The 26,237-nt window shown below is 44.3% G+C and overlaps 1 long non-coding RNA gene across 1 annotated transcript; it reads right to left on the bottom strand.

Annotated features, from left to right (window-relative positions):
• Nucleotides 1-9,669: 9,669 nt before the first annotated feature.
• Nucleotides 9,670-23,635, bottom strand: LOC114011524 (uncharacterized). The gene is made up of 3 exons (XR_003553460.2): nucleotides 22,650-23,635; nucleotides 17,964-18,104; nucleotides 9,670-9,977 (listed from the first exon to the last, which is right to left on the bottom strand). It is a non-coding gene; the product is annotated as an uncharacterized LOC114011524 (long non-coding RNA).
• Between the last annotated feature and the right edge of the window lie 2,602 nt (nucleotides 23,636-26,237).

Raw genomic sequence — 26,237 nt, 5'->3', positions numbered from 1 at the left:
CGGCGCTACTACAAAAGAAGAGATCAAATTCATCAGATTATAGCTTCATGAATTATGTTTATGACTGATTTGAGGTTGGGGACAGAGAGGAAAGGAGAAGGAATAGTCTGTTTCAAGCTCCTCTGTCCTTGTCCCATAATGAAAAGAGGGGAAAAAAACCCTTTTAGTTATTTTTGCTGTAACAGAACTGTGTTCAGTCACTACACAGCCTAAAGGTAACTGTTGAAATTAACTCACATAATGTATCACAAAAATACACATAAGTTCTTTGCCTGCTTTAATTTCATGTATGGCTTGCAGTTCACAACCTACATTGAGATGTGAGAATGTGATTGAGAGAGCTGAGAAATGAATTTAAAAAATCGTGTTATTTTAATGAGCAAGTTCTGCCGTCTACACCATATTATCTCACTAACTCCACTTGAAATGAAACAACATCCAGTCTGAATACCTGCTCAGTTCCTGTCCTACGCAGAGGTGTTAACGAGAGGGCACAAGCTGATTTTTATGATGTGAATCAAGTCTGGTAGAAACTATTACTTCTTAAGTTTCAGCAGTGGGTTGGTCCCAGAGATGATATAAAATAAAGACTATCCCTACCCTAAGGGGCTTGCAGTCTAAAAAAAGACCAAAGGAAAGTATTTGTCTCTTGCAAAGTGCAAAGTGATTTATTTGGTTGGTTCTCCGGGTTTATAGCCTGCTTTGGAGGTGGGCACATTTGTCATGTAAATTTTAGCTTTCTGTGAGAAGCGCAGAGCAGGCTGTACTGATAATGCATGCTGCTTTGGTTTTTCCAGAAACTGTGTTTTGTTACAAAATAATTCCAAAATGTTCTTTCCAGTCTGTGCAGACATTTTGAAGTTGAAATGCTTTAAGTGATTGGTTAAGAATTGTTTTTATTTGTAGAATTCTTTTAATATTATTCCTGAAGAAAACACCTCATGGACAAAATGCATCACTCCCAGAAGGAATTATTTCTACATTTTTGTTCTGCTGAAAAATTCTGGGGGAAAAAAACCCACAAAACTATTCTGAAGGAAAAAACTCAAAACACTGCCAAACCACCTGCTCATCAGTAAGCTCTGCCATACTAACCAAAATCAATATCCCAAGAAAGAGCAATCTTTGTAAACAAACCCACAGCAAAGCAGAGGACTCAGCTAATTATCAGATCAGGTCATTTGCAGGACTCTGATTTAGCATTCCAGGTTGTAATTGGGTCCGTGACCACCTGCTTTGGTCACTGGAAATGAATGCAGCTGGACTTGGCTGGTCATCCTGTCAAGCCTTTGCTAAAGGATGTGAGTGAGCGCTCTCGTTAGCTGCTACCTGCCGCTCGGGCTTCAGTCAGTGTACATCGCTGCCGAGCTGAAGTCTTGCTGTCAGTAGCAGCAGTAGCGGCAAAGGTCCTTAGGTAAAGGAATACAATTCCCTCTGTCCATTGCCATGGGGCTTTCTGAAGCACAACAGCAAGAACGCGTGTTAGATAATCTACAATTCATAACGATTCCTACACAGAAGAAGCAAAAAAAGTAAGATGGCTTAGTGGAAACAGCAGACTTTGTGTCAGAACCCCCATGTCCCAGTCACGTCTGCCAGTGACTTGCTCTGCATCCTTCAGCAAAGGGCATAACCTCTGACCCTGCACTTCACTTTCCCTTAGATAACGATATCTACCCTCACTTTATAAAATATTTTAAAATATACATGTGAGATAGGTTGGATCATTATAGGGCAAGCACACAAACAAATACATACACACCCAGACAAGCCATAGTGATACATAAAATGCAGACACTCCCATGCACAGAAATGTACTGATGACCTTAGGCTAATGACTGAAGTCTGGGTGGTACTGCTGGTATTCACCCAGCACACACTCAAATAGCTGTGCAGGTCGGCGCAGGCAGCCGCCGAGCCCTGTTGCACGACGCTAACGTGGATGCTCCTGGGCACGTGGGGCCATGTGGGGCAGCTGGCAGCTGCCAGGATGCTGCCAGGCGTGCAGCGCTGCTAGCTCTTCCCCCGTGTCTGAGGGGAGGGCTTAGAGTCACAATGGAGGAAAAGGGAAAACGGTTCCTACTTTCTAGAGAGCTGGGATTTTTATTTACTAATTTATCATAGCTGCTATCGCCTTTAAAGCCCTTGTGTAATTAGCAGGAGCCTCGCTAGACTGAATGCAGTGCGGCTGGTGGCCTGGTTCCAGCAGCATGTCTTGTTCAATGCTTTCCACAGCAGCAAATGGCCTGACTTCTTCCATGAAGTTTGAAATGGCTGTGTTTGGAAATGCAGAAATAAAAAGCCTTGGGAGGAGAAAGGAAATGAAAGGAAGACCGGTTGTGGAGAATATAAATTTCCCCAAATTTAAGTGTAATTTTAGAAGCAATCTGAAAATAGTTCACCCCAGAAGGGCCCATGCTTTGTAATTTTCATACTTCCAGAGTCGTCCCACAGGATATCAGGTTATTAATAATAAAAATAATAATAAAAATCTCATAGGCATATCATACCCTGGGTGTATGGCACTGCAGCTAGCTCTGCAGACAGCTTTACCCAAGCAATAAACCCCTCACTGACAAACACGGCCCAGCTTCAAGTCCTAGGACTTGACCAGCTCACGTGTGGTACACAACTGAGTCCCATTGCATGTACTGCACGCTAGATCACCTACAAACTGTTAAGCTATTCCCCTTTAAAAGCAGTATTGGCTCTAGTGATACTTCTGCTCTCCATGAACTGAGCCCTTCCTCCAAACTTCATGCAGGGCTCCTGCCCAGGCTGAAGCAGGTTGTTTCAAACTGTCATTGCCAAGCCTGTTAGCACAGAGTGAACATCGCTGGTCAAATTACTGCATCTGCAGCATTCTGGTCAGAGTCATAAGCTGCATGTTACTCCAACCCAGAAGGAAGAGGCTTACGATACTTTGCTCCCCTTGGTCTGCCTGGTCTGTGCTTTTGCCTGGATCCAAGTTCAGTCACATGTGAACACTGCTATTTGTAAACAGAAACCATTCCCTGTGACTCTGGACCTACCCTACACTTCATAAGCAGGGCTCAAGTTCAGAAGTTCTTTATAGCGCTTCTGTAAAAGCAAACCAAAACCAAAAGCACCCAAACAATGATTGATGCCTGAACTGAAGCACCTCAGTGTGCTTTTGGCTGTTCCATAACCAAAGTTGTCTAAGTTCTCGTTGTGTACATTGAAACAGGGAGCTACTCTGCAAGCTACCAGGTTCTATCAGACCCTGAATAAAACTGCTGCTTTATCAGGTAATGCAATCCTCAGCAGACTCACAGGAGACTTAAAAGCTTATTTCATATGCAGGCAAATAACTTTATCACCATCTGACTTGCTTTATTTCTTTGTCTTTCAACACGTTAGACATTATGTGATCTTTCTAAGTTTCTCCTTCAGTAGCACCTCCCTCCCTGCTGCTACTAACCCTTCAGGTACTGCTTCTAGTTTGGTGACTGCTCTTTACTAAAAATAAAAGGTCCTTTTAACGTGGTTTCTGAGAAGAAATGGAGTCTCGTTAAATACTAGAAAGTGCCCTCAGAGAGAGAGAAGAGTTCTGTAATGAAAAAGATTACTTCAGTGGAAGTAATTTCTTCTTGAGCAGAACATTACCTCCACAGAACTTCTCATCCTCCTCAAACACAAAGACTAAAATAATTTAACAGACTTAACTCTTAAAGGATTTCTACATATTTCTTTAACAAAATAGAAATTTCTAGGAAATCAGGTTTAGTTCCTCTATTCTTGGAACTATCTTTTTCCTATAGTCGAGGTAGTCATAAATTTTACAGATTTGTCAGAATTGTTCAACAAATGTTTGTAATAGTTAAGAAAAGTTCCGTTTCCAGAAGCTCTTTGAAGCAAAGGCTCCTCTGCATTTTTTGATGCTTGTCACACTGTATTTGGCCAGTGTGACTCAGTGCAGGAACATGGTTTGTGTTCCCTGAATGGATGACTCAGTCTGTACACACGAGAACAGTGCCTGAAGAGAGCACATCATGTTGCATGTAGGAAAAGATAAGGAAAGGAGAATCCTCTATGCTCCAGAAATATTAAACATGCTCTGGAATTATTGACTTTTTCTATACAGGAATAGAAACAGTCTGTGATTTTAAGGAAAAAAAAATAGTAGTGATCAAATTCACCAACAGTTCACTCACACCTCCTTGGCACAAAATAAGTTCCTGTTTTTTTTCTGTAAATGCATTTAATGAATGGATTAGCATTTATATCTGGAGAAATAAAGTTCCCCTGAAACATTTCTATGCACGACTGTGATAATTACTTGAGTTGCTTAATGCACTATAAAAAGAAATCAGATTATGAACGTAGTACAAAGAACACAAGTAGACAATCTGCATGCACTAATCCACAAGAAGTGAGATGGATTTAGCAAGCATGCTTGCCAAAACAACACACACACACACACACCCCATGTCCCAGATGACATCAGATCCCGTACTAAGCCCACAAAAAAAAGAGATAGGAAGATTTGCAGCAGAACACAGGCATCTCGAGCGGGCTGGCCCTCTGCATACAGAGGCTTTCCCCGCTAAGTACCTCGACAGAGCTCTGCTCACTCAGAACCGCTCACACGAGGCTTACTGCCTTTATAAAACACACAAGGAAGCGTTACCACTCCCCAGTCTCTCACTCCAGGAGGAACAGACCCTTACAGAAGCATGGCTTTAAGTCTGTAGAAATGCTTGACCAACATCTGCTGTATTTTAATACTTCAGCAATAAGGTTTTATAGATGTTGGAAAATACAGACATGCACAAAAAGGATTAAAGCTAGTATTGTTTAGTCCAACGTGGCTGTTACTAGCTCTGCATTTTACTCTGCTCACTGCCCATGCTGTCACAACCTCCTAGGTATCAGCTGGAGACCAGGGAGAAAGCAATGGGAAGAGGAAGCAGACAGAAGCTGGGCTGCCGTGTCTCTCTCAGAAAACATGCCATAGCCTGCAGTACCCCTTGACCACAGCGCTTGGTTGGGCCGGGCAGAAAAGCCCAATGGCTAAGGAATATGGCTAGCAGGTAAAACACGTGGGCAACCGAGCACCAGCCACCCCACCTTCCCGCTGCGGGCAAAACACGATGGCCCACATTTGCCAAAGCGTATAGATGCCGTGGGGCTCTAATTGCCTATATGAAATTGGCCTGTGGCCTTGCCAGAGCAAAATGTACCCATCTGTAGAGCCAGTCATTAATTATTACCTCACAAGAGTTTTGTGAAATATTAAGGGTGCTACTGGAGACCTTTACATGAAAAGTGCTCCCCGTATATCATTATAGGTCATTACCAGGCCTGACTTTTTAAATAACAAAGCAGCAGCCTCGGTCACTTGATTAAAAGGTGATTGCATACCAGCACAGACCGATAATTTGCTTCCCAGAAGCCAGGCCTCACACAGAGCGCTTACGGCTCTCACACGGGGCTTGCCGAAAGCCCTGCCCGCCCCACTGAAGGCATTCAGCCCTCGCCTGGCCTTGGGCTGGACAGGCTGGGTGAGGCAGGCACCGGCTGGGGGCCCGGCTCCGAACCGCACAGCCCCGGGATAAGAGGGGCTTGCATGTCACGGCTGCTTCTGGAAGGCCAGGCTGGGAAGGGACAGCAGGCGGATGGGGTGCCCGGTTGTCCTGGGGCCTGAACCAGGGCCCATGAGGGCCAGGAGAGGCTTTCTTCTCCCTGGAGCATTTGAACCCTACAGAAGCACCTGCCAGTGGCACAGGTATTCATAAAACATCATGCAAATGGTACAAACTGCTAAAATTTGTTCAACCCAAAACTACAGTTCAACCAAGAAATGATTCTCAGAGGGTAGGGATTACATCTTGATTTAAGGTGGTCTGTTTGCTGGGCTTGCAGCATATAAAGACAGAATTCTCCTGACCAAGCTTTTGCAAGTTGCCTGTGCTGTTTCCTTGAAGGAGTTTTGACCTCTAGAGCATCGGTTCTTCCTTGTATTTCTTGCAACCTTGAAATTTTTCAGAGGTGTTCAGTACTGCAGGGTCCTGAAGCTTTTCTTTGAGGGCATTTTTATGATTCTCTCATCTGATAAGGGAATGATTTGATTCCTGTCTTGCCCTCTGGCATAATTTTGCAAAGCCTGCCTGATTCTGATTGTTATCAAGGTTGTGCTTCTACTATTTATCAGTCTTTTTGTATTTCACTTAGCCCATGTTTATAAATAATAATTTGGACAACATTTGTTACGGTGTGAAACCTGTGATATTTGGTACTTTTCTTAAATCCTCGACCTTGTTTTAACAGACTATTCCAATCCACATATTTTTAAAGAAAATGCCATGCTTAATGGCGCTGCAGGAAAACTTTAAAAATTGGTATAGAAATGACTGGTAATAAATAAAGGAAAGAGAAGTAAATCCCTTTTCCTTTGACATAAAAAACCTAAAAAGCCTGAAAAGGCGATCTGCTGATGCACCACCAAAAGGCAAAGCAACAGAGCCCGTATTTATTGAGATGACAAGACCCTGAAAAGCAATCATACTGTTCCTGTGAAACAGTTTTGGATGTCTGTGGCTGACAATACCAGATGCAGGTTTGTCTGTACAGATACGGGGAGAAGGGAAAGGGACTGTGGCCCCTCATACCTGGGACTTGGAGATGCTCCTTGTTGTCTTCCACACAGTGGCTTCATCACCTCCTGCATGAAGTTCAATTAAGCCACAGGACAACCACAAGGAGCATGTTGCAGGAGATGCCCCTGTGCTATTTCTTTCTCTGCTTCTCTGTGGAGGCCAGATTTGGAGGGGGCTGAGCACAAGGCATGCCAAGAAAGGTCCCCTGAGGAATACCACCAGATCATAGCTCAGTTCCAAGCAGGGAGTCAGATTGCCACGCACAGTTCAAAGCAGCTTTTAGAGAAAAAAAAAATTGTAATCTGTGGCCAGCTAGCCTTTGAAACTTTTATTCCACGGTATAGTAAAACTTTTGGCATTATCAATTATTTGTACTACATTTCTCTTGGAGAGATGCAGCTCACTTTTTCTCTGTTAGGTGTCTTTCTACTTGCTGTATTAGAGAATGCCACCAGAATAAATACTGCTTATAAGCCTGTGGAGTGTATGATATGGCTGGGAGCTGGGAAAAAATGTTTTGCCTGTGCCTTGCCAGCTTTGTGGTAGCGTAAGGCTGAAGACAGGCATCAAAACATTAACTGAGAAAATGCAAACCAGACTTGACCATATTTTGCACTTACCAGAGCCTTACTCAAGTTTATAGCAGTAAATATGTTCGTAGCTGCTTTCAGAAACATCTATAATGAACTCTGCTGTGTGCAAGTACCTAGCGCTTTTGATACTTAAACTTCAAAGAAGGGAAATAGCTCCACGGATATCATTCAGAACTAAATGCTGCTATCCCTGCTTTGATGAATTATTATTTTACTACCTACCAAGTATTGTACAAGTCATGATGAATTTGAGTGGCTGATTCATGCTGTCTACAACTTAACCTCAGCCATTTACAATTACACCAGACAGGACTGCTGATTTCAGCTGACACCTAACCTAATTCCTACAGCGCTGAAGCCTGTTGAATGCTGGGGAGGAATTCTCTGCGGAGCAACTCACCCAAAAATAGACTTGACATGAGGCAAAACTTAAGCATTGGGAACAGCATCTTACCCTAATCTAACATCCACACAACAGCTCCAGAGCAGTGGGAATTCTGTAACCACGCTGTGACCGCTGTAATAGTGTATAGGTTAGAGGAGCAGCCGCAGCATCTCGTTCCATGTGAACGAAGGAGCAGAGCCAAACACAGCCCATAATCATCCGTAAGGGGTTGCTTAGGACAAATAGACTTGGCCATGGCTAGATGGTTGTGTTTTTGACATTTGGAATGGCTTCCTTTTCTTTTGGAAAAGAACATTGCAGATGGACTTGCTGTCCACTATAGCCAGGACAGTACTCCACTAGGTAGGGTTAAAAATGTAATCCCACCACAAATCTTGAATATATTGTGTTTTATTTCTGCAAAGAGGATAAAACCAATTCTATTGCTTTAAGTAGCACACCTTAAATTATACTCTCTGCATGTATATCTTATTACTACCTCGTTTTTGAAGTGTGGGGATGCTTGTAACTTGTATATATTTTTAAGTTGGTTTTTTTGGTCCCCTTTTGCTCTGCTCTTAATTTTCACTCTATGTGTACGTTCATATGTCACCAAACCATCAGTTGTCCAAACACACCTAACTATCTTGCTATGTGATGAAAAGACTGGTTTTCATATAATCCTACTACATCTCATGCTACTTGTACCTTAGTTTCCTAAGGCAATGAGGTTAATGTAATCACACACTGTATAATTATGTGTATGCATAACCTGAACCAGTCTCCTCCTGGTAACCTTTGATCCTGCTGGACAACCAGTCCAATGTAACAGCTGTGGCACCCTCTGATGTTTTCAGTTCCTCCAGCTGGGCAAACAGGCAAGCAGACAGTGAGGAGAAAACCCCCATGAACTCTCCCACTGAGGATGTTACAGCATGGATGCCCTGGCTGACTGCAGAGAATAAAATGCCCTCAACTCTTTAGTCCTGGGGAAACAACTGGAGTCTGCATCTAATTAAACAGCAGTAATCACCACTGCAAGACAAAACCATAGGAAACCAGGCTCCATCACCTCCACAGCTCTTGGATGAGTTGGGTACCACCTAGATACGGGTTAAGGTTTAAGTTGCCTCTTGAGACATGGCCGCTGCCACATTCCTTCTCAGGGGACACATAACCCAAGTTTTTCCACCACTGAAGCTTACTGAACATTCAAGGAACATTTCTTGCAGAGAAACTCACCCCAAAATAACCTGTATTAATGAAGCTGTAGAGCCCTTCTATAGGCCCAAAGGCCACCATGCTTTACAAATTAACCTCTGATGGTACATGCCCTTTTCTTTGCTCTTTAAGGTTCTCAGCAATTTGCTACCTTCACAATGACTGACAATCACAGCATGGTCCAAACTGTGGATGTGGATTCAGAGGTGGGGGAGGAGAGAGCAAAGCCCATTGACCCAGTCTGCTTTGGCTGCTGGCGGCTGCTATCACCTTAGGTCTACAGATAGCCCACGCGCAGGATACTCAACTCATCCTTTCACCCTTCTTGCCCTGTAGTCTGGAGAATTGACTACGTTACCAAAGCTACAGAGGCCCGCTGTGTAAGCCAGTGTGTTGAAATGCCTTTTTTCCAATCCCCGATCAGCAGGCACCAGCGTGCTTTCTCAGCAGCACAGCTTGACCCATCTACAGGCAGCCAAAGCTGGGAAAAGAGCATGTAAGAAGTCCTGCCAACTCATCAGGCAGCATCACTTCCTCATACCCAATTGGCTGCAAATTGCTGTCTTGCTAAAATGATGACTAGAGTTGGATCAGAAAATGTGGCTTCCCATACACTGTTCATTTTGTTCATGGAAATGCCTTGTTCCTATAACAGCATTACCTCCATACAGCCAGTAGGAAGTGTCCTGGTTTTGCAAATCATAGAATATCTCAGGCTGGAAGACACCCAAAGTGATCATTTAGCCCAGCTCCCTGCTCCTCACCGGACTACCTAACACTAAGCCATATGACTAAGAGCATCATCCAGATACTCCCTGAACTCTGACAGCCTTGGTGCCACGAGCACTTCCCTGAGGAGCCTGTTCCAGTGACTGACCACTCTCTCTGCAAAGAGCCTTTTCCTAATGTCCAGTCTGAACTTCCCCTGACCCACCTTCATTCCATTTCCTCTTGTCCTATTGCTGGTCACCAGAAAGAAGAGATCAGTGCCTCCCACCTTGGGGAAGTTGTAGACTGTGATGAGGACACCCCTCAGACCTCTTCTCCAAGCTGAAGAAGCCAAGTGACTTCAGCTGCTCACTTCACCTTGGTGACACCTCCAACCTAGGTGGACCATCATCTTCATCATTGCTTGCTTTCACTTCCAGAGCCTCATACCTGTTGTAAAGAAAAGAGTAGAGATTAAGCATTGCTTTATGATAAGCACAACTTGCATTTTTTTGAACAAAATACACTAAAATTAGCTAAACAACCAACACATAAGGTAATCCCTTACCAAAACATCAAATGAGTATTCCTGCCAAGATCTATGAGAGCATCAGAGAACATCAGGAGTAGGGCTGCTGCATGAGAGAGGATAAGCCAGAAGCCAAGGGTAACCCCAGTGCAACCAGTGCCCTCACCACCAAGGGTGTCATCCCACAGGGTATGAACAGGGTGGGGATAACATACTGAAGTGACTACCCCCTACAGGGCACACTGATGGATTGGGTCTAGGGGACATTCCAGGGTCCAGTCATGAGCAGCAGGAGACAGAGCTGGAAGTCCACCAAGGACACTAGGTCAGAGACAGAACTGAGTACCAGCATTCCCACAGCAGCCTAGGCAATAACTAAAGGCCCAGGACTGCACTTAAATAGAACTCCTGGGCCCATTGCCAGAGAGGGTGAGTGGGTGGGTGTGGGGGCTGGCAGGTGAGACTGGTCTGGGCTATTAAGGTCTATTAGTGCCCTAAGTGCACTGAAAGGAGCTTGAAAATTTGCTCCTAGTCAGGTATCAGGACATCTGTTGCTGCTCACAGTTTCCTCTGTCTGTTCACCTGTCACCCCAGAAGTAGTTTCTGCACAAAACCTTCTGTGGTCCGAGACTAGCAGTATGTGATGGAGGAATCACAGCGTGCACCTACACAAAGGAAAAGCCACTATGGACACGATGGCTGGAGCCACAGATGGTGACACCAGTCATGAAAGAATGATTCAAAGGTGATGGATCACCATCCAGCACTAGAAACCCCCTGCAGGACAAAGACAAAAGCGTAGCTGATAAACTAAATGTTTTTTAGTTTCTGGGTACCTCCGAACTGATCAGCTGGCTAGTTCAAGGACAAACCTGCACACCTGGGTTATCTTGCAGTGGAAAGCAGTGCGTGGATGGGAGGAAAGGGGAAGGTAGGGAAAGAATGTATGGAAACTTGTGTGTTGCTGGGTCTCTGTGTCAGGACCTGTCCAGGGCTCCTGCCCACCCCAGCAAGATAGGCAGTGCTCCCAGGACCCACCATCCACACAGAGCCAGATTATTCCATGACAGATAGCATAGCCAGGGTGGAGCAACCAGCAAGAAATAAACCAAATTTAATTGCCAGTATTGCCCCCCAAACAATGGATGCCCAACCACAACATGCCCAACTACCCCAATCTCCAAAGTCAACAGGAGAGAAAGAAAATTCTCACAAAAACAAGTTTACATTTTGCACTTTGATACCTTATCAACACAAAGTGAGGAATGACACCTACTGAATACTTCCCACATTCTGAAGCATCACCATAAGATGCTTCTTGGTGTTTGAACATTAAAACTATCATAGGGTAAAGCAGTATTGCTGTGAGGGTAAAAGGCAGAGCAAGAATTCACTTTTTGGCAGTATTATGTTTGTGTGATGATAAAACGTCTTTGCTAGCTCAGACCTGTGTTTGGAAAAAACATACCTCTAAATGGATTTTTTTTTCCAGTATTGCCATCTTTGTTGGAGCTTTGTTGCCAAGATAGCTAATGGTATAAAAATACCTGTGCGAATGCAAGCACTGGAAAGGCAGACAGAAAACTTTGCCATTTAATGTGTTAGGAAATGTCTATAAAGATGTTACACAGAGCAACAGCCTTTTTTCTTGTTATGGTGCCGACACAGTGTTAGGTCATGCTGGCTTTACCTGTAAGCTTATCCACAGCATCTCACCCTTTAGGAATCCCTGCTACAATTTTGGTTGAAGTACCTTTCTGGAAAAGAGGACTCTTGAGAAAGAAGAGCAGTTGTACAAGATGACCTAACAGTTGAATAATCTTTTGCCTTTAGGCAAAGCATGAGAGAACATGAAAGCAACCAAACAGGGTGATCAGAAATAACTGGAAATACATGTCCTGAAGGGTGGTACGTGATAGATACCAAGGGTCACTCAAAAACACACCACCAGTTATTTGCCCCTTCTAAAGTCACGGAGCTTTGGAGATTCACACTCCCCTTTATTCTCTTTGAGACACATACACACTCATTTACACACACACAGAGTGCCAGGATCTACACAAGTATGTACCATTGATGGAAAATAAATGGCAGTATAGAAGCCCTTGAGATCCAAGAATGTTTGAGGGTATGTTAGTGAACTGACAGGCTCTCCCTGCAGGTATCTACCATACACATGTTGCCCAAAGATGCACACATTATATTACACTTTGTTGAACATACGTTTCCTCAAGTTGTCTCTGCAGAGCTAATTCACCATAATGACAGCGGACTGCAAAGCCCATTACTTAGACAGGACAGTATTAATATGCATTTTATTTAAAGGAGCCTCGTTAGCTCACTGCTGGGGAACACATAAGCAAATCATCATTCATTAGGGAAGCCTGAGTAACATTGTGAGCTCTAGGACCCAGTTTTGATTCAGTCTGAAGTTATCTCCAGGCACACATCCAGTGTTTCTTCAGAGATGTAGCGACATAGAAAGAGTAGTTTTTCCTAAAGTTAATTTTGTATTTTTCTGCTCTTTAGATGTATATCAGGTGAATCAAACACCTGAGAAGTGACTTTCTTAATAAAAAACCAATAATAGGAAGTAGGTCAGATGCTAGTCTCATTTACAACTTCATTGACTTCCGTGGGGGTTTGGTGATCTCTCAAGGACAAAATTTTGTCTCCATATTCCTAGAAAAGGTTATGGTTAGAAAATCCCAAACCATCTAACCGTTGCGCAATCATCAAGTGTGTAAGTAATAGAACTGCTGATGTACAAAGAGTTTTCGGACTATGCCTGTGAGATGGGCTGTTAGCCTTTTTGGAGAACAACGCTGCCTCTTTCCTCTCCTTGAACCAGAATGCAGAAAAATACAACATCCCTCCCTGAACAGACTGCCTAGGATATGGGGTAGGGTTAGGGCAAAGGGAGCCAGACTTGGGCTTTCCTGAGGCAGACTAGCAGCACCCTCCCCCATACCCTTACAGGTGGTCTTGGTAGTTTGGGGGATCAGGTCAGATGGCTTGTGCCAGTTACCAGGCACATTAGGGAGGGAGTCAGAGCATCCTGCAGGAGAACTGTATTGCAGGAGGGAAACCGGCTGGCCTTAATGGTAGCAAAGGGGTAGGCAGACTGGAGGCGGCTGTAGGGGGACATCTGGGCTGTGGGACCACTGCACCACACCTGAGTCACACGGGCTGCAAGAATAGTTTTGAGGACCAGGGCTCCAGGCTGGCTGCTAGTAACATCAGGAAGGGAAGGCACATGAAGCTTTTAAGCAAAGGAGAAGATTTGTGGCTCCAGGGAAGAGCGCAAAGGAAGACAAAGGGTGAAATCTCACCTCAGGTCAGCAGTGAGACTAACAGCTCTCCAGTTTGGAACTAAACAACTAACTATGTGTGCTCACAGCCCAGAAAGCTGACCATATCCTGGATAACATAAAAAGAAGCATGGCCAGGAGGTCATGGGACACGATTCTGCACCTCTACTCCACCCTGGTGAGACCCCTCGTGGTGTACTGCGTCCAGCTCTGGAGTCCTCAGCACAGGGAGGACATAGACCTGTTGGAGCAGGTCCAGAGGAGGGGCACACAGATGATCAGAGGGATGGAACACCTCTCCCGTGAAAAAAAAAAAGCTGAGAGTTGGGGTTGTTCAGCCTGGAGAAGAGAAGGCTCTGGAAAGACCTTATTGTAGCCTTTCAATACTTAAAGGCAGCTTATAAGAAAGATGGAGACAGACTTTTTAGTAGGGCCTGTCGTGATAGGACAAGGGGTAATGGTTTTAAACTAAAAGAGGGCAGATTCAGACTAGATATAAGGACAAACAAATTTTTTCTGATGAGGGTGGTGAAACATTGGAACAAGTTGCCCAGAGAAGTTGTGGATGTCCCCTCCCTGGAAACATTCAAGGCCAGGTTGAACAGGGCTCTAAGCAACCTGATCTAGTTGAAGACGTCCCTGCTTATTGCAGAGGTGTTGGACTAGGTGACCTTTAAAGGTCCCTTCCAACCTAAACTATTCTACGATTCTATGAACCAGAAATCCTGTAGCAATAAAATATCTGAAACCCTTGCAGGGGAAGGGTTTGGGTTTAGACTGGTCTTAACCAGTCTGTAAAGTTGAATAAATCAAAAAAGAAGTGTTTAAATATCCCTAAATTTATCTTAAAATTTGCCTGACTTACAGTGAGACCTAAAGATAATGTAAGAGAAAATTGCTGTCCCTGGGTCAGCCCACCATGAAATGCTTTAAAGGTGGCTAGTCTTCCATGCATGAAGGGAAAGCTTTCCAAATAACTCTTTTAACCTGTCTCAGAGATGTCTTAAAAGATGTAGCCAGTGCACATAGTGCAGTGAGGCATGAGTATACTGAGGAATTAGTTCAAACCTTGGTTTGGGAATTGAACTGAGGCACAGAATTGAGAACACCAGACACAAGATAGCCTGAACAAGGAGACCACACACACACAAGCACAGCACATCCTCATGGAGGGACAGACAAAGAACAGACAATGCTTTTGCTTCTGGCTGATGGAAGTTCTATCTCCACGCCGAGGTGCAAACAGTGATATTTTATCCTGGCTTGTGTCATGTCTAAGACACAGTGGCTTGGACAAGGCCTGATGAGGATGCTATAAACACATGCCCCAAGAAACTAGTATCACTGTAAGAAAGCCCAGGAGCAAACCTGACCAGTAGACCCTTAGTCATGGCTTGTTAAGTCATGTCCTTGCTCTGTTTTTGTCTACTGCATTCAACTGTCCCCAGGGTTTGGGGTAGGGGTCTCTGCCACTAAACAGTATGAATGAGGCTGCACTAATTTTGGTTCCTTTCACTCTGCACTGTGCTCCTAAAATATTGTAGCTGGTCTTGTACCCTGAAATGGTTTTGCAAGTCCTCATCCTATTTATCAGGGCATGAAACAAGTGCCCTCAGATGGGCTACATACTTGGGTAGAACCCAGCGCAGTCCTCACATCAGATCATTCACCCTGAACACAAAAAATGGCAGCTTGCGGTCAAGAGGGCACCAAATGGCTTACGCTTTGCTGACCAGGAGTGTGGATGTCTCACTACAACTGCACCTGCGGGCTTGCCCTTAAACAAGCAGGGTGACAAGGCCCTTTGGAAAGGTGACATGTGAAGTTGCACAGAGGTGGTACAAGTCTTCATCGGTTCTGATTCCCCCTCGTCTCTGAGGGCCGATGCACCTGCAACTTCCAAGATTCCTCCCCTATGAAGAGAAAGCAAAGCCAGCAATTCAGCCCCATCTTTTCTAAAAATAATTTAAAGGAATTATTTCCCAAGTTTCCCATCTTTCCTGATGCCCCACATCAAGTAAAAGACCTTTAAATAGCAACAAGTCACAGGAGATGCTAGCGATTTTCCTGTTCTGAGTGGGGAGAACCATTTCTTTAATGACAACCCCAATGGGACCAGGACTAGTTCTTTCTTCATTTGTCACTGAGCGCAGCACTCAGAAACTATATGTTGTGATGCCTAGTGCATTCTTGTGACAAGTATATCAACTCCCAGTCAGATGGCAAGAGCTTTACAGAAAGGTTGCCATGTATGTGCTCTGAATTGTATTATTATGCACATACACATGTAAACACGTTGCATTGTTTTTGTGATCATAATCAAGCTGTGGATGCAAAGCAGACACCACCATCAGGTTCCGGCACCTGAGCAGAACTTCCATCGCAAAAGCAGATCAGTCAGGTGTAGCATAGGGTTGCCAGGTTCCCAAAAGGCTGTAGCTCTAACAGTTGGCATCTCAACAACACCCTCCGTGTGTGTTTGCTTCCACCCTTTTGTGCTGCTGCCAGGGTATGTGCTTATGCGCACAGAGCATGTCCTGTGTAAGCAAGCACTGTGAAAGGGAGCATGTCCTTCACGTGAGTACACACATGTAAGTTCAGAGTAAACATCTCTCATTTATATGGAGAATTATCATTAGGGCCACTTGTTGCCTTTGGACTCTAACTAGTAAAGTACATTTATAGAGTAGTAAAAACATACTGAAGGATTCTCCACCCAATGGGATGGAGAGTAACCTATTTTAGATCTTTCTATTACTTATGTAAAACCCATTGAAGATACACTCCTAACTACATGAACTTCAACACAGGTAAAGAATGATGTTATATGACCATTCCTTAATTTCTGTAAAGTTTAAATGAAGATATCTTTTTTGCTTGTTGAAGTCTTTTCTCCTTATATATATGTTTTCTAAAATTATTTTACCCAGCTCTATGCCTAGTTTCCTGTAGCAGAAGTTGACTGATTTGAATACCGCTGCTTGAAAACCTTGAAGAGCTGAAAGGCTGGTGATATTTTTTTTAAAATCATTAGACCTGACTGAAAATATTCCATTGATATAATTTTTTTTTCCTTTTTCCTTTAGTGGAACAGCTAAGAGCATGCAAACACACATGAACTTAACTATATGCTTAACCCTTTGCAAAAGAAGAACCCTATAATTCTGCCTGTGAAAGCACGAGAATCCCCCACACTTCATTTTTATGCACATGCATATATACCCACGAGAAGCTTTGGCTCATCCTTTTTACAGGCAATTAGTTATTTGAGCTTTTTGATTAAATTATATGTGAAAGATCAGTGTTTCAGAGTCCCAGTGCTTTAATAGCGATTTAATTGTATGTTTTGGGTAAGTGCCAAAGTGATGAATGGAGTTATCACAAATGACAATCTCTGCAAGTGAAAACACCAGCTCTGTGGTACACTAAGCAGCACCAAACTGGCCAGGTAAGAGTTAAGTGGCAAAATAAAGGAGCTGATACAAGCAAAACCCCAAAAACTACTGAGCTTGCATTTGCCTTTTGGGAGGACAGTGCAGAGTCCAAACGCTTCAGGTACTGAGGTTTAAAATATAATCAGGTCAGAGGTATTACACTGGGTATTTCTGGTGCAGATCAAAGGGAATTCTAAAGAGCTCAATTAATCCTTCTGTCCCAGCATGATGCCTGCTCCCACATAAGCAAACTCCTGTGGGCCAGTGTTCATTATACTAAGGTGGTATCTTTGTAGTGGCCAGTTCACAACCACTGCTGAGGATCTGCAAGAAAGCCCATGAAGCATGGATTGGTTTTTTGCATGAAATGGGAGTTAAACATCAGATATTCTCTCTTAAACCATTCCATACTTCGACCAGTTCTTATTAATATACACACATGCAGTTCTCTTTCATATCCCTTTTCTCTCTTGGAATTCAGTCCTCTGTGGAGATGGTGTGCAGGTTGGAGGCAGGTTGGGCTAATGAAGATGGTAGCCAGTGCAAATATATTCTTACTGAATTTCTGTGGTATAAACCAACCTGGTTTTCTAGGTATACACAGGAAGATGTCCACAGATGCCTCCTGTGCCTGAGCTCTTCCTTCACTGGAAGAGGCTGGTACAGGTGCAGCACACCTGTGTGAGCAGCAGGCAGGGGAACACAGCAAAGATGACACTCAAACACCTGTGCTAAGGTGCAACTCCCCCCCTCACCACTCCCCTCCTGCAGCACGAAGTGGAGCAGACTCCCCAGTCCTCCCACCCACTGGCAGCACACACCAACCCATTGGTGTGCCCTGCAGCTCCAGCTGCTGCTTCTGGCAGGACCCCTCACTTCTGGTCTCAGCAAAGACAACCTCAAGAGACAGCAGAAGAGGCTTGGCACAGCCTTGGATGAACTTTTCTTGTGTTCTTACAGATATTTTGTAGCCTGTCTTCCTCTGGAGCAGGAGGAGCACTGCTCAGCTCAATCTCACAGCAGACATCCCGCCTCAGTCCCTGGGCCCCTCCCTACAGTAGCGCTGAACATCTCCTCAGCCTTTGAGGACTACATGTTCTTGTCATAAGAATCAAAACATTTGAGTCTCTGCTAAATTAACACTTAAATGATATGTACATACCTATCTTCCCTTCTTTTGTTGTAGCATAACTATCAGAACAGAGGAGAAGGTGTCACTATCCCAGGGGAACTGTCGGATGACTGTGAGCCAGTCTGGCAATTTCTGATACATCAATTACTTCGTTGCTTCCAAGCCTCAAAACTGTAATAACAAATACATCGGGGTTTACACACAATCATTTTCTAGATCCACAGATTTCAGTCCCTTGCAGAAGGTGTATGCTACCATCTCTGAGGATGTGCCTCCACGCTTGGTACCACCACAGCTCTCCTAAGGTCTAGGGGCAGGGCTGCTTCTTGCTGTATTTCAGGAAGGCTCATTCTATTTTTAAAAGGATGCAAATCATTTTAATCATTGCAGTTAATCAGCACTGGAAGTTGGGCAGCTAGTTATAAACTTCTTTACATACTCTTTCGCTGTCTTGCACTATCCACATGAGACAGATCTAACTATGATAAAAAATCTGACCTAAGGCACCAAAGACATCATTGTTGATTGAACTAAGGCTGGAGTGTCAAACTGGTGTCAGGAGCCTGGGGTGGGAGGAAGGCTACAAGAGCCATGTCCTCAGCTGATGTCATGCCATCCAGCCTGAGAAGAAAGCTTAGTTCACATACAACCCTTTGTATAGGCACGCTCTAGCTGCCAACTTTAAACACCAAGGATTTATTTTAACTGCCTGTCCGTTATTATAGGCTCTGCAAAAGCACACTCTGTAATGGGATCCCTGAAAGAAACTCCAAAGGGAGAAAAATTCCAGCATATTTTTGCTTGCATTCACAGACATGGGCAGAGAGCAAGGAGGCCATATGGTCTAACTTCAACACCTCTCATCCATCAAACCAGTTAGTCCCTCTAGTACTTCATATACAAATCAGAAAAACCACCGGCTGGGCCAACACGAAGTTTCCTGCCCAGGAATGTTTGGGCTGCAGAGGAGCAAATCCTGCCAGTGGGCAAGCAAAAGCTAGCACTCGAACAGGAGCCTGAGACGCAGGGCTACACTTGCTATTTAGAGGGTTTAGTGTTTTCAAGTACATCTGAGAAGAAGCAGCGGTCAAACACCTTTCGGGTATACCGGTGTAACTCCAGGGACAGCCCCAAGCTGTGGCGGTGTAACCAAGAACAGCCTTCTAAGGATACTTGTGAAGTAGTGCACAAAATGCTTTGCTCATCCTTACTAAAGCTTAGAGAACATGAACTACAAGGCCTGTTGGTTTCCAGATGAGGTGGGCTTTCTGTTATCTGGCATCATATGTGGGACACAGTAACAGAACTGCTACTAATTTTTGTAATTATGATATTATCATTTTACCTGGAATTTCTGAGATGACCCCAACCCTCAACTTACTTTCTGGTGGAGGAGTCAGTCCACTCAGGTATATTTTGATGCAGTTCATCAAGACAGAAACTGCTTTTTTTTGGCTGCGTTCCCAGCCTAAGGTGTCTCATGAGTGGGCTCTGTGAATCATCATCAAACACAGGTAGGAGTAAGCTCCGATTAATTTGTGCAATATATTGGCATAATGGGATACCTAAGTTTTTGCCAGAAATTGGGAAAATAATAGAAAGTCAAAGTCAAAAGTGAACCACAAAATGCTACCTCATCAGTCTTTTTGGACTAGCTGACCTCCAGAGGTCTGTTCCAATTCAAATCATTCTGTGCTAATTATTTCTTCCGTGAAGTTTGGGTTCTGCCATACACATCCAAAACACAGATGAAGAACCAGTGTTTCAACCTGATTCATGTCCTTTAGCTCCACACCCAAAAAGCTCTAGCAAAACTAGCAAGAGTGTTGATGGAGTGAAATCCTACTCCAGGCACGGGTGCCGCAGGTTCCAAAGCCTGCTATGAAAATGCAGCTCTGCATGTTCATGCCCCACTCCATGCCCTGTGTTTGGAGGTTGGCAAGATGAAAGCAGGTGTGTTACCTTCCAGATACACTCTGACTAAACACATTTCTCCAAAGAAGCCAGCCCAGCTGGCCATGAGTTTGTTATGCCTGTTAGCCATGACTGCAGCTGAGAGACGTCTTTTTGGGTTTGATCCAGAGCCTGTGGAAATTGATAGAAAAATTCACCCACTTCCAAAGGTGTTCTGAGAGAGTCTTCTGCTCCCATGCAGTACAAATAATATTTTGAAGTATCACATGAGGCAGATAGTCATTAGGACAGTAGGCACCGCTTTTTTTTTGGCTGTATGAGAAGAATCCAATGCTTTGGCATTTATTTAGTAAATCACAGTTAGGTTAGGGGAGTTATGAAGGGAAGGACACAAGGAAATACCAGATGGAAGAAGTGGTCAAAATGAAGAATTTCTTGAGAACTGCCACTGGAATTTCTTTTTGCATATGAAGACAAAAGATCGGGGTTTTTTGCCCTTGTGCTTCTGCTGAAGATTTCCCTTTAAAGCACCACTTACTTCACAAGGGAGAGATGCTTCACAGGAAAAAGCCAGGACCAGCACAAACAGGAAAACAGTGAGAATGAGCAGGACCAGTTGTTCAGACTTGCAGAGCAAAAAACCCCAAAACAAAACCCAAATAAGACAGACAATTAAATATGTGAGAACTGGCTCGGCTCTTTATTAGGTTGTTTGGATTAACATATCCACAAGGAAGAAAAAGACACCTTGTATGTTTGCAGTTCAAGAGCTCAACCTTCCTTAACCCTCACTGCTTCCTGAGAAAGGGTGTCCCCACAGCTACTGCAGATGGGGCAAAGAGCTCGACCTGCAAAATGCTGAGGGAGATCTATGGAGAGGGAAAGGCCTGAAAAGCAAGAATGAGAGAACGCCACAGGGGCCTGTCCTGCTCTCACAGCCGCACGCCCCTAATTTCCTCTGTCTAGCTCCAGAGCACCCACTCCACCTCTGGGTCAATGGGCCACCAAAACAATTCCCAACGGCAAGCAGGAAGATGCCCATTTCAATAACCACTTTAGGAACAAGCCATTAACCCTTCAACTTCAGAGGCATCCTTTCCTTTTGTGGAGTTTTGTCGTGACCACACACACACACCTGCAATCTGTTGCTCACCACAGTCAAAACGAATTTGCAGTTTTCCTGTCACATGAAAAGCCCCATGCTACCCACCCGAGAAGGCACTCAGCCTGTGTTACGTGAAATTTGGCCATTCAGGCTTTGAAAAAAATCAATAGATAAATGAACAACTGGACGTGCCCTTGGGTCAACTCTGCCCCGCAGCTCCCATCATCCCTCCAGGGCAGATAGGGCTGAGCAGACCCAGTGGGCATTGACCACTCAGGTCCTTGCTGTACAGGTCCTGGAAAGCAAGCAAAGCTGTGGGTGGTACCTCTCTGCTTTTTGGTCAACAGAAGAGCAGCACAGGCCTCTGCTCAGAAGTTAAGGCTACCTGAGTGCATGCAACTGTAATTCATTACAAAAACTGTAATTTCTCAGGAGCTACCCATGACTATCTCAATGTACGGTATCAAAGACTGAAGCACTGTTACCATGAACCTTCTAATTCTGCAGTCAGAAAGACTTTTTGTCGGTAAGTATAAAGTGTGTCCCTTTTTCCTCACAACTTCATGAACGCGAATCCCACACAGGCTGCGTTCAGACCTTCCATACCCTGCAAAATTCAGAGGTACTAAAGAAATTGTATGTAAAACCCTGCCAGAATGCATTACCTCTCTAGCATCTCCTCTCCACAGCTCCCAGCTGTACTGGTGGGAGCCCAGCCCTACAACACCAGGGCCTCTCCAGCTACCAGTTACAAGTGGCAGCAAGTTGCTTTTTCACAATTCTCCTCTTCTCCACTTGGGACCTTCTCAGTGGCTGAACACAACCTTTCCTTTTGGCTCTCCTGCAGTAAGAGGTAAGGCTTCCCACCTCCTGAGCAGGGATCTAGAGAGGTTCTTCCCAGCAATTCCAACAGTATATTTTTCATCAGAGTGTTGGTGGGCTTTTTTTCCCCATAGGGTTGTTCATCTACCTCCTCCACTTGGATTTATCTTTTTTTCTGGACTGTGGTACCTTTTCTGAGATCCAAACCCAAATGGAAATAACCAGAGAGCTGTGTTAGCTCAGCACAAAAGATGCTCAGAACCAAAGCAGTTTTGAGAAGGAAGCCTGTGTGCATGTTTACGATGCTTCCTGCCAGTGCCTACAGACCACTAATCACAGCTCCTTTGCATCAGCAATTTGCAGAAACAAGCTCTTTAGGCAGCAATGCTATTTCTCCTGTGCTGTGGACATGAGTATGATTAAATATATTCCTGGAGCACTGTGGCCTGACTTTTTTTTTATTTTTTTTTCTTTCAGAAAAGCAGCCAATGATCTTGGATGTCCCATCTGAGACATCTGACTTCCAGAGGGGAATGTCAGGAATTTCCGAAGAATCAAAACCCCATACCCAGCATATGTTTTGAACTGGACACCCAAAACAAAGTCACTTGGAAGTAGGTTACTGTTGTCTGAACACTCCCAAATATCTCTGAAGACACTGACAAGGAAGTGATGTGTCCATCAGAAAACTACAAACTATTTAGAACTGCTAGGCACCAGAAAAAACATCAATAAAAACCTGTTTGACATCCAATTGCAAAGTAAAAAAAGTTTTAAAAAAAGAAGAAAAAAAAAGAAAAAAAGGAAAAAAAAACCCGAGAAAAGCGTGGCAAAGCCAGTATTAGCTCTTAAAATGGGAAAATCTTCCAACTCACCCACTTCAGTGGCGTGTCCTTGGCAAAGCTGGGGTTAAGAGTGGCCCAGCCAGAGGTACCACACCAGCTCCCAGCAATCAGCCACGTCAGTACTTGCTGCCAAAAATCTCCTCTGGGATCACTACGCCTACGTATTTGCTATTCTGCCTAGAAGGCCCCCAGTAAAGGACAGGGGCAGAGCGCTGGAGAGGGCAGGAAGGGGGTGCATCGCACCGACACCTGGAGCAGGACATGATACCTGGGCTCCACCAGCTGGTTACGGGCTCTGAGAGGTTTGATCTTTTCTTGCAGCTCTCTCCGGCTCAGGCTTTATGCTCACAGTTTGGCTGAAAGCAGGCTCCGGACTGCACAAAAGCTAAAACCGGAGCAGGGGAATTCTTGCCCTTGGCATGAACAGCTACCACAGCAGCTGGCCGAAAATATTATAATACATGGGAATCTGGCAGGTGGCTCAGGGCTGCATAGCTTTTGGGGAAATATTCTGTATTGCACCCCAGAAAGCAGGAGACGAGAGAAAACACATTTTGTGCATGCGGCAAAGTGATAAATAAAAGATTTAAATAATGTCAAAGAGACCATCCACATTTAATGTTAAATATAAAGCCCATAAATTACTACAAAATCTTCCCGGGTCCTGACAGCCAAGCCAGATAACTCTCAGGGAAGGGATACCACGTACATACCGCAAGTTCTCCAGATGGCATAGGAGTTTGACAGGAGATCGTGCTGCTGTGAGCACTAAGGGAGGCACTTAGTGGTCTGCAGGCTCCGGAGCCCTGTTAGCAAGTGCTGTTTTCCATGCATAAAATGAGGAAGGACCTTCTGCATGGGCAGGGTTACCCCATGCCTCTGCCGTGTGGGTGACACTGAAGCCTTGTCCGACTTCTCAAGCAAACCTACTTCTCCAGAACCATTTTGATCCTTGTGGATGTTGACCTAATTGTAGGTAATAGAACAAGCTGGATTCAAATTCCCTGTGCTGAAGACAGAACTCCAGTCCATCATAGAAAGGGTTCACTTCCTCCCCCCCCATCCCGCTACATACTTCTTCCAGGGAACTGTAAATGCTTTTGAAAGAAAAGAAGGAAAATAGTGATGAAAGGTTTTGAGTATCTGTACAAGCCATCAATTTCTGAAGCATTCTCTCCAGAACAAGTTTTTAGATATTTTGGGGTATTTTGCTGCTGTGATGCTCACAATTTAATACAATGACGCTCATGAAATCAGCATGATGCCATAATGTTTTGTGCTGGTGCCAGCTGGAAGAAAAGCCAACTTTCTGTGGGTCTCATTCTTTTGAACAGAATATTAAAAATTCACTGAGTTAATTCTGTGAGTTTGCCTTGGCTCAGCAATGGGAATATATATCTGGAGTTAGAACAACATATTTAAACTATATCCTGGAGAAATGGATTCAACACAAAGATGCATCCTGTAGTTTTTAATTATATTTTTTTCCAAAGCCATCTAGTTAGATTTAGATTAATACTAAGTCAAATTCAATAGTAGATCTGTGACCAGTGAAAACTTCCTATATATTGGCATATATGCATTTTTACCTATGCATTTTTGCAGATGGTAACTTCAGAGTTAGCTGTTCCATTGCCTAGATGACACCTGCAAATGTCGGGTCCCAGATTATTATAAGTGCATGTACACTTATAATACACATTATACACACACGCACATATAATATATATAAAACATATATATAATATCTTGTGTAATATCATATACAAAAGTGTATGTGCATTTATTGGCACTTGAGGGTTAAGCTTAAACATCTTCAGTGAGAGTTACAGCTTTTTGGACTAATTTTACCCCATTTCTTATTTCTGAAAAAAGTGCAGTGGCCCTTTCCCAGCAGGGGGAGGAAAGGTCAGCTCCTGCGCAGAGGTGCATGCCCATCCTCCTCGGCCACATTACCTCCACAGTGGAGCACAGCCAGTCCTGCCACAGGCTCTGTTTTCCCATGGAATTCAGATGCCTCATGCTACTGAGAGCGCTTGCCTGTTGCGAACAAGGCCTAAAGAGCTCTTGCTCTTCATACAGGTGGGTGAAAAATGGTACATTGTGTTCTAGGTTCAAGTACAGGTTCTGTGATTCTTTCTTTTAATTTTCCTCCTCCTTTTTCCCTTTTCCTATAAACGCTTCTGTAAAACCAATGCCTTTAAAATCACCATGTGTTTGGCCACAGAAGTTGCAAGCTCACTGAGAAGCAAGGAAACGCTGCTTGTGATTTAACTGTTGGCCAATTAGTTGCTTTAATGTTTTAATCTTATGCAGCTTCATAAAATAATTCCATGCTAGTTTGATTTTTTCAGACATTTGATGGGTCCAGCTTGCCTGCTAAAAATGATGCCTGACTCACATCCTGGCAACAGTGTATATTTGACATGCACTGGTGAAGCACTCTAAAAAATTGTGCTCAGGCTATTCCAACTTTAGCCTCCTACATCTGTGTGTATTAATGTTTGGGTGAGTCTGAACTATCAGCATGTGTCAAGTGGGTGACACAAGCTTGTCAGTGCATCTTTGTTGTTTAATTGCAAGTTCTGTGCTGAAGAAGCCTTCAGAGAGAAAACATTCATGTTTCTCGTAGGGTTTTTTTAGATCTGTTTACGTTGGGTAGCTTGGTGCTACAAGAAAATCCAAACTGCTTTGGACTGCATCTATCCTCAGCCAAATGTCAGTGACTTTTGTATTCCTCTCCAAATAAAACTACTTACCGTAAATCCAAACCTATTAAAAATGTGCAGCTGTGAAGTTACATCCATTCCTATGCTCAGAAATATTAAACCATAGGGCCAAAAGTTTTTTAACGGGAGGTGTACCTGGAGACAAACCGGTGAGGGGAGAGGTTGGCCACACGCTGGGTTTCACGTGGGAATGCACCAGCAGGATGCTGTAAAAAGGGGAGTTTCTCATGAGAAGTAGCTGCATGAATCGGTCTTTCAGCACACAGTGGGTGTCACACAATGTCAGCACCTTGGCCGAGGAGTGTCCCCCAGGATCAGGACAGCTTCAGTGGGAGTGGAGGTGGCAGGCTGAGGCTCTAGCCAAGCCCTGGGCTGGGATTGCATATTGCTCACTGAAATTTTCTTGTGGTTTCAGTCCGGTGATGTATTCCTCACTCCTGCTCCCAGAGGTGGAAAGATCCTGGCGGCTGGTTTGTCCTTCAAAAATGGGAATGAAATCCTCTGGTTCCTGTTGACGAGAAGCGAGCAAATACATAGCTACTTGAATGAACAGTGGAGAAAATCACTTTATGGCCTCTCCTCAGTGGCTCCACTACCCCGCATGGGATAGCCTGCACAGCTTGCAGTGCTGCGTGCCAGCGCTAATTGGTTTTGCTCATCAGTGGAAGCAGCAAGCGCACTGGTGCAGGCAGCGGGAGAGGGCAAGTGCTTTCACCACCACCCTGCCACCGCCACAGCCACCTCTGCGAGCCATGATCACACCTCGTGGGTGTGGGCTACAGACACAGGCTAAGAAGGTACCTCCTTTCTCACAGGGTATAGGTTATAGGCTGTATTTGCACTGAGCAGAGGCACTCCTGCCCCGCACACGGTGGCCTGTCCCAAGGAG

Source organism: Falco peregrinus, chromosome 5 (genome assembly GCF_023634155.1).
Source record: "Falco peregrinus isolate bFalPer1 chromosome 5, bFalPer1.pri, whole genome shotgun sequence".
NCBI lineage: Eukaryota > Metazoa > Chordata > Aves > Falconiformes > Falconidae > Falco > Falco peregrinus.
The sequence above is the reverse complement of the archived record's forward strand: the minus strand, read 5'-3'. Positions and strand labels throughout refer to the sequence as shown.